The sequence below is a fragment of the Buceros rhinoceros genome, unplaced genomic scaffold, assembly GCF_000710305.1.
Source record: "Buceros rhinoceros silvestris isolate BGI_N320 unplaced genomic scaffold, ASM71030v1 scaffold6287, whole genome shotgun sequence".
NCBI lineage: Eukaryota > Metazoa > Chordata > Aves > Bucerotiformes > Bucerotidae > Buceros > Buceros rhinoceros.
This window is the reverse complement of record NW_010422726.1, coordinates 51,824-60,567: the sequence shown is the minus strand read 5'-3', so window position 1 is coordinate 60,567 and position 8,744 is coordinate 51,824.

The window sequence follows — 8,744 nt, the reverse complement described above, 5'->3', positions numbered from 1 at the left end:
GAGGCAAGTCATTCTCTTTGAATACCAGCATATCTAAATAGCCTCTGAATAGGAAGGGCAAAATCTCATGAAGATGGGGGAGCAAGCTCATTATGCCTAAAAAAAATGTTCTTATAACAATGATCTCTGTTTCTTGCTGTTGGGCTAGAGCTTTGATTACTACTGACATTGTCTGGTAGTTCCTCTGAGTCAAGCGTCAAAGATGCCACATCATACTAGATTTACTGGTGGGGCTAAGGGGGTTGTCATCCCCTCATTAACAGAGCCTGATTTGACAGCTTCTCCAGGACACATCATGGTGGTACAGTTTTGCACCAGCACAGACCTCTTAATAAACCAATGATTTGGGGTCTGACGCCACTTTTTCCTTTTGCAAGGGAGAACACCACTGATGTCTAACACAATGAGGTGTGCTCCACCAGGTGAACAGCAGCAACTGAAGATTTTCCTTTAGCCAGTCTGGTCAAGGGGTAGTTTCATCTGAAAACTTAGACACTGTGAACTTCTTTCACTTGGATCTGAATAGCACTGGCTGGTCTCTTTGAGTCTTATTGTAACAAGAGTTGAACAGTTGAGAATCTTACGTGTTTGATTATACTCAATAGTTTTGTGGGTTTTGGCCTCCCGTGTAACATTCTGTGCCAGTTTGTTAGTAGGTTGACCAAGCAGACAGCAGTTGCTGTTTCAGATTTAGAATCCTGAATGTCTTGAAGGAAACGTAGTGACAAAAATTGAACAGGGAGTGAAATTGCCTTAAGAATTTAAAGGAGATAGTGATTCGTTAGAGAAAAATTTTGTAATAGAGTATAGGGTAAGGTCTTTCAAGGGAGTTTAGGGAAAGGAGGAAGGAAAGAAGACCTGCAAAAATCTGATAACACCATCAAGTACATGATGAGATTCTGAGAACCTCTCCAGTGGAGGTATAAGATTAGAGATTTTTGCTCAATATAGTTTGTGGTTTTGTCCAGTATAATACCCGTATATTGCGAACATTAGATAAGTTTGAAAAGCTGATTCGTTTACAGCTCTGCTTGAGAAGTTCATGAAACATATCCTAGCAGCTAGGCACACCCTCAGGTGTTCAGAGACGACTTATTGGTTCTGCACAGGGCTGCTGGGTAGGGAGGCCTGGGCACGTTCTACATCACTACTCCATGTCCCTTCCTCTAAGTGTTATTTAAACACATTCCTTATCAAAGGTCTGTAACGCCACGGGAGTGAAGCAGGATATAGCCCATTGCAATACTTACTATCTTCAATCTCCTATTATCATCACGTCTTGTTGCATGTGGCATAGCTGGATCTGCCAGTTGCGTCACCTGCACTACACGTGCATATGTCCTGATGACTTTTCCTGGAGCAGATCTGCAAGGTCCCCCATTCTGGGATTACTGCAAGACAGTGAGCACCCAGCTGATGCTACAACAGCAGCAGTGAGAATCACCTTGCAAAGCGGTCATGGTAGCAGCTGATCCATTATGCTAAGTTATGCTTTATTTCATACTTCTCACAGGCCAACTGAGATGTGATAAAAACTTGGAGAAGTTTTTAGATTTGTACAGAGGCAATATTTCAATTTGACAAAACTCTGGAGAAAAAAAAGTCTTGGAGCTGGTTCTCATCTGACACCTCCACATCACCCAATCTGCAGAGTCCTTGTGTCACCTATTAGAATGACCCCTATTTAATGTCTCTTTGAAATAAAACAACTAAATAGATTGGGTTACAACTGCCATCTAGCTAAAAGTATGCCAAATTCACAGACCCACAGTTCTGAGATCATATAAAACTTTATTTTTTAGTCTGTGCATATTGCTGCTTAAATGAAATGGGACAGCCTATGTTACATTTTGATCAGCCAACAATTTTTCCCCTGTTTTATTGACATCCCTCTTGATTGAATGACTTTTTGTGAATATGACTGCCCAATACAGTATCCTGTTTTTCAGATGCTTGCCTTTTGTAATTTAAATAATGCAATCACAGGAACTTAGAGATTTTGAGTTAAGAAGTAAAGGTAATCTTACAAAAATAATTTATTCAATATATTTCCAGCATCATCTATTCCAAGATATAATTAAGATTATCATGGATCAAGACTAACTTGCTGTGGTTTCCAGAAAGTGATGCAGATAACAAATGAAAGAAATTGATATAAATTTTGCATTGTCATGTTAGATTTTTTAATGAGCATTAGTCCTGATCAGAAAGGTAATAAAATGGAACAATACTCTAAAACATGCAGACAGACCTTTATATATTTCATTTATATACTGTGAAGTATACTTTTCTTTTGCAACATGTACATGAATATCAGGTTTTTATCTCAACATCAAAATCATGTTTTAACTGTAGCATGATTTGTTCCCTATTTGGATATGGAGGTTTTTTGCAGGTTGATCAAAATTGTGTCGTGATTAAATACATAGTGGCAAATATTCCATCCTGTGATACTGTGCCTCTTCAGAGACTGACAGTCTGAGGTGCTGCTCATTTACCAACAAATAATTTGAAAACGAAGATAGGGATGGAATCCTTCTGAACGGCAGGAGAGGAATCTCCATCTCCCTGATCATGAGGAAAGCATTGTTGGAGCTTTCAGATTTTGACTTACAGAAGGAAACACCTGCCTAAGGAGAAATTTGCACTTTGAAGAGAGGGGTGCTAGAGGGAAGAAAATCCCCTAAAAAAAGAAGACTTAGTCTCGAGGGCACACATTTAGAGAGGATAGATTCAAAAAGGCTTGATGAGCACAGAAAGGCAGTCAGCCAAGAAACTAACACAGCATTAGCTACTGGTTCTGCACAGCAGTATTGCCTTTTGCAATGCCTCTGCTTCTGGAGGTATATGCGTCTGTGAAAAGGAATCTTTCATTTGTCATGGTCTGATCAAGCATCAAGCATCATGGTTAACAGACAACCTCCTCAAACAATGAAATTTACACAGAGAAAAATCAGAAGTATTTTTTTTTTAATTTGGAAATAATTCAGCTTATTGATTTTTTTAAATGCAAGTCAGTATTTCTGGTATTTTGAGAGCTCTTTTCAGATTTTAAATGCTTGTAATTGGCCATGCTGTGTCAGGTGTCATCTTCATGTTCTGCCTGGTAGGGAGGAGTGGGGGCAGTGAATGAAAATGTTAAAAGGAATTTAAAAAAGAAAGAAAAAAAGCAGTGAGAACTCTCGGACCCAAAGAATATGCCTCCATCAGCACTCTAAATAGACTCATGGGACCTACTTTGACTAAAGCATGTGAATGGAACTATTTACTCCAGTTACTGCCTTCAACCCTATTAATATTGTTTGCTGGTGATAAAGGTTCTTTATTGTAATAAGAATTACATTGGTCTGTCCTCTCTCTCACCTGAATCTTATCTTTCCCTGAGTAAGAGTCCTTATTTATTTACAGCTTAATTTATATTGAATCCTGTGCCTGAGAATCCTTGAACCCATCAAGCTTACAGCACTTGTGTTGTCACACTGCTATCCCTGTTTCATGTAAGCTCAGGCTGAATTTCCTGGGGAAAAAACCAGTACCTACTAGAATAACTAGAATGGGCAAGAAAAAACAGCAGCAGAATTAGAAGGATGCAGAGCATCCTGTCATTTCTGCTACTCATTGCTGCTGAACCCACTACCTACTGTTCGTGACCTCTGAACACGTTAGCGATTGCGTGGTAGTTCCTCATGTCACAGGGAGACATGGAGACAAAGGTCTGTACGCTGCCACTCATTTTCAATGCGCAATCTACCTCTGGACTGTTACGGGGAGTGTTTGGAAGGATGTAAGTAGCACGGTTATTTCATCCTATTGTTTTGTATAAAAACCACAAATGCTTGAGATGTTCTTTTCCTCTTTGCACTTTATTTCATTAATAAATACTGATTCTGAAGCATTATTAAAAATATAACATTTGGACCAGATCGTAGCTGATGCATTTCATTTCTTACCACTCACTTTTCAGCAGTGTTCATTTTGTAATACCACTCAATTTTATTGCAAGGTAGTTTAAGATTTTAATCTAAGTTTATGTGGCTGTGGAATGGTAATGAGGAATAGCAGTATTTCTGTAAATGAGGTATCACCGCAGTCAGAGTACACTGCAGTTAGTGCTACAACACTCTAAAGCTGCTCTTCTCTGAAGTTCTGTAATTTTGGTGCAATGTGTATTACAGGTTAATCCCCTGTACACACAAGCCAATTCACCAGTTTAAACCTCATTATTTCCCGTCACTTTGCTTTAAACTACAACCAGAACTGGAGACAAAGCTGCGCCCATTGTCCACTGTCATTTGCTTTATATATGGAGACACTGAGAGTTATTTGTTGACCTTTGAAATAGCATGTCAAGCTCCTTTAATATTCTTTCATTTCAGATGATGAGGAATACAACTGAGAGTGCTCAGTCAGTCCCACGTGACTTGTGTCCTCAGTGGTAATGAGGCTAAGTGGTGTAGATGACCCCTAATGCACGAGGGGAGCAGCAGAGTGCCTGCTCCGGCATGTCTGTAGGGCTACATCAGCCTGTAACTGGAAGGGAATTACTTTCTGCTTCTTTCTCTGTGGGATGAAGACAGCTCAGTCTCCACTGAAGCTGATGCTCTATTGGAATGATTCTTTTTCATACATTAGGCATTTTTATTTTTTATATGAAAGAAATTACGCTGCAATATTATGACACAATACAAAACATTACAGTATTATTGGAAGAAAAATTCACTGAAGAGCGTAGCAAGCCTACCTTGGGGTTTGATCAAACTGTTGTATAAGTAAGCAAACTTAAGGAAAGGTAACAGTTCATATAGAAAATAGGAGTATCTGGATATCCCTTACTAATGTAACCTAGTGTCTGAGAGTAAGCAGCCACCTTCAGGACATGAGGTAGAGCTTCTGAGGCTGCTAAGACTTTTGAGATACAGTCTGAAAAAATGCTTATCACTCTGACCCAGTTCAACAGAGCGCTTAAGCAACGCTGAACTTCATAGTCATGGCTGACTTCATTGGAGCTGCTTAAAGGCAAGTGCACTCTGCAATGCTGTGCAGTGCAGAGACAAGTGAGGAACTGAAAACACTGCACTGCTGCAGCCTAACAAATTATTGCTGCTTTAGCCCCTGAATTTTTAAAAACAGGATGACTTTCAGGAGAATGTATGCTCTTTCCTAGCCACAGGAAACAATGTAAGGAAACAAGATGCAGACTGAGTTAAATTCCCACTAGAAATTGCAAAGAGTCCCCCACCTCGTCATCATTTTGCATACAAAATTAATCACAAATGGAAAACTGACTTTTATGCCTGGACATTGCCTGGAGAGTTTTGAAGTAGCTCTTCCCACCTGTACATGAAGTGTTGCTGGAACTGACTGCTCAGCCATCAGCAAGGTAGAAACTATGCTCACAAGCAGAGTTACCCTCCATCCTTGTGGCAAGGTGGCTGGCTGAATGGACTATGGGGGATTGCATTATTTTCTAACACCTTTAGACAACGTTCTTAAAATGAGTCTAGTGATGGGAACTTCGCACTATAGCTCATAACTGAGTCTAAACTTTGGCACTAATCTACAAAGATATTTTGGCACCTAACTACTACTGAAATCAATGCAAGATGAGGACCTAAATAGTAATGACATGCCCATGTGTCTCCTAGGATCTGTGCCGTTGATCTCAAAATCTGTCATTCCAGCTCATTACAGGCTCTCTATATACTTTAAAAAATACAGGAGGTATGAATTTAAGGATAAGATTAATTAATAGTGGCATTAACTGTAGCAAAGCAAAGAGACAAATTACACTGACAGAGATACTGGGAAGGATAATGGATTTAATCACGTGTTGCCATCTGTGGTGTCACAAACCACCTCTGGCATCACAAACCACCTGTGACATCATAAACCACCAGTGAGGTCATAAACCTTCTGTGATGTCACAAAACACCTGTGATGTTGCAAGGACCTGCCATATCACAAAACACCTGTGACATCACAAATTGCCTGTGACATCACAAACCCCTGCAGAAGCACAGGCTGTTCTGGCCTCATCTCCTACTCATGGACTTGTGATGTCACAAACCACCTATGATGCCATAAACCACCTGTGACGTCATAAACCACCTGTGATGTCATAAACTGCCTGTAACATCACAAACCTTGCAGAAGGCATGGGCTACTCCTACGTCATCTTTTTCTCATGGATCTTTGACATCACAAAAGAACCTGTGATGTCACAAACTTCCTGTGATGTCATAAAGCACCTGTGATGTCAAAACCCACCTGTCATGAAAGACCTGACATCACCCAAAAAAGTGACATCACAAACCATGTGTGATGTCACAAACCACCTATGAAGTCATAAAGTGCCTCTGATGTCACAAAACATCTGACACCACAGACCACCTGTGATGTCACAGGTGATTTGTGACATCACAAACCATCGCATGGCATTTACATGACAAACAGGTGATCAGCCCAGTCATCATGGGTTTATGAAAGGCAAGTCCTGTTTGACCAACTTGATCTCCTTCTCTGACAAGGTGGCCTGCTTAGTGAATGAGGGAAGAGCTGTGGATTTTGTCTACCTGAACATTAGTAGGGCCTTTGACACTGTTTCCCACAGCATTCTGCTGGAGAAACTGGCTGCTCCTGGCTTGGATAAAAACACTGGCTGGATGGCCAGAGAGTGGTGGTGTATGGAGTTCAATCCAGCTGGCAGCCGGTCACCAGTGGTGTCCCCCAGGGCTCAGTGTTGGGGCCTGTCCTCTTTAACATATTTATCAATGATCTGGATGAGGGAATTGAGTGCACCCTCATCAAGTTTGCAGATGACACCAAGTTAGGTGGATATGTTGATCTGCTTGAAGGTCAGGAGGTTCTACAGAGGGATCTGGACAGGTTGGATCGATGGCCTGAGGCCAATGGTAGAAGGTTCAAGAAGGCCAAATTCTGGGTCCTGCAATTGGGCCACAACAACCCCCTGCAATACTACAGGCTTGGGGAAGAGTGGCTGGAAAATGCCCAGTGGAAAATGGGTCCGTCAATGGGTCCACAACAACCCCCTGCAACACTACAGGTTGGGGGAGGAGTGGCTGGAAAGTTGGTTGGTGGAAAAGGACCTGCGGGTGCTGGTTGCCAGCTGGCTGAATATGAGCCAGCAGTGTGCCCAGGTGGCCAAGAAGACCAACGGCATCCTGACTTGTATCAGCAATAGTGTGGCCAGCAGGAGCAGGTAAGTGATTGTTCCCCTGTACTTGACACTGGTGAGGCCACACCTTGAGTATTGTGCTCAGTTTTGGGCCCCTCACTTCAAGAAGGACATTGAGGTGATGGAATGTGTTAAAAGAAGGGCAACAAAGCTGGTGAAGGGTGTAGAGAGCAAGTCTTATGAGGAGCGGCTGAGGGGACTGGGGATGTTTAACATGGAGAAGGGGAGACTCAGGGGAGATCTTATCACTCTCCGCAACTACCTGAAAGGAGGTTGTGAGGTTGGAGTCGGTCTCTTCTCCCAAGTACTAAGAAATAGGACAAAAGGAAATGGTTTCAAGTTGTCCAGGTGAGATTTAGGTTGGATGTTAGGAAGAATTTCTTTACAGAGAGGGTTGCGAATCATTGTAACAGGCTGTACAGGGCAGTGGTGTTTAAAAGTTGTGTAGATGTGGTGCTGAGGGACATGGTTTGGGGACCGTGGCAGTGCAGACTGTACAGCTGGACTTGATGATTTTAAAGATCTCTTCCAACCAGATGATTCTATGATTCTAATCTAATGGAAAAAAAATAACATACTACATGAAACTCATATCTGAAAAAAATGTGGCTATCATTTATAGTTCATATAGGGACAAAAATCTTTATACACTAGCAGTATATAATCACTGAAAAGAGTAAGCTGAGATCTTTATAGTAGCAGTGATATCTTTTCCCTTGGTGGAAGCCCTGGCCCAATTTCATATCTACAGAACCTCTCTTTGGCTGAAGGGGCTGACCTATCTCAAGCACCCGGTGCTAGGGAGGAGTGCAACCTCAGTGGAGACATTCAGTCTCTGAGCAAACACCCACTGAGGAACAAGCCTGAAACATCTTGTGTTTGTTTGCTACTGGATAACACAGGGAACTCACCATTTAGCATACTAGCCGGCATGGCTATTATTTAAAGTATTATTTAAAGACCCCAAACAGGGTAAGAACAGAACCCCTAAATCAAGACTGAGAATTTGACCAGTGACCAGTGAGAGGAATAGATAAACATTCCTAATCCAGGTAGCTCCCATGTGGGAATTCTCATGTGTGCTAACCACTGAGCTAGACACTAAAATGCAGAACAGGACATTGCATCCTCTTTCATCATTATTTTTTTTGACCAGGCTGTGGATCTCCATGAGAAAACTTGATCACATTCAAAGCTATTCAGGTTAAGATGCTTCTGGGTGTGTATACAACTAAAAATTCAAGAGCTTTTCTACGGGTCCTTGCTGTTAGGCAGAGAAGAATTTTGAGGATGTCAGCTGAGACCTCATCTTCTCTTTGATCCTATTTATACTGAGTGATGCAGGAGGATACCATGGCCTCTGAGACACTGTTGGGCTCTCACTGTCATGCCAGCTATCATACCGCAAGCATTATACCTGCATCAGTGCAACATTAAGCTTGAAGATATAATGCACTGATATGGCTAAACTGCCTTCAGATTCAAGCTAGCATTTCCAAGTATGTCTCTGCTAGCTTGGTATTCTTTACTCATACTGCGCTGTGTAGGG